Raw genomic sequence first — 1,102 nt, forward strand, 5'->3', positions numbered from 1 at the left:
ATTGGAATATTCTCCCCCCCCCCCCTTCTGACTTAACTGGGGATATATCATCTTTTTCGCGGAAACCATCTCGTTGGCTCATCTGACAAGTATTCCTTCGCCTGCTCCAGGAAAAAGACTTTATTCTGGTATCACCTTGCTTTTCCCCTGAGTGTTTTAGTGAGGATGAGGATGATGAGAGGGTATCACTAGTTCTGTTTTCAAAATGTGCTCATTTGTCTTTAAAAAAACAAACAAACAAAAACGTTTCTCCCTTTAAGTAAATGTGGGGAAATGCTTTTTCTTTAGCTGCTTTGACAAAGTGGGCTTCACAAACAGTCAGCTATCCCTCTTTAAATGGACATTTTAACAGAAGATTGATACTGGAGCTCTTGATGTGGCACCTCACTGCACCTGTTTTTATTGGCCAAGTCTCTCCCCTTTTTTTCTTTTTGAAAATGAACTGGTGCATAAATGCAAATATTGTAGAAATATCCAGCAATTGTTTTTATTATTTGAGCATCCTAGAAAATAAATAAATAAATACATTTCATATTTTGGAAGCTTATCTTATAATTGAGATGACCTGTCACTCGGTATCTTATAGCTCTTTTTAGAAATATGTGAAGAATATCGGGCTGGGTTGTTTAACAAAGATTTAACTGTTGTCTGTGAACAGATCCAGCAGTGGTTCATATTAAAACCGCACCAATGGACTTGAAATGTCACAGAATCTGCATGTTGCATACCATGAGAAGAGGATACATATGATTCGATATATTTTCACCAGAAGATAAGACAACTGTCATTTTGGAAGTTTTAACCGATCTAATGAAGCTAAAGAGCGCTTTTTGCCCCATTCCTGTTAACACAACAAAGCCCCACAAGCACTCAGTTTCACTAAAGCTGCTGTGGTTGATGCTGGAAATGAAGCCTTGTGTGTGTGCAAAGCTAATGGCATGCTGCACAGGAGCCTCACCTCAACCACTGTTATAAAAGATAGTTGGATTTTATTACAGTCACTTTGTTCAGCAGTATCGCACTGGGATTGGCTTTTTAGAGGCAATAAACAAAGGGTTTTGGATATTATTTTTTCTCTCGTAATTTTGCCCAGTTTAGCAGC

Source organism: Etheostoma spectabile, chromosome 8 (genome assembly GCF_008692095.1).
Source record: "Etheostoma spectabile isolate EspeVRDwgs_2016 chromosome 8, UIUC_Espe_1.0, whole genome shotgun sequence".
NCBI lineage: Eukaryota > Metazoa > Chordata > Actinopteri > Perciformes > Percidae > Etheostoma > Etheostoma spectabile.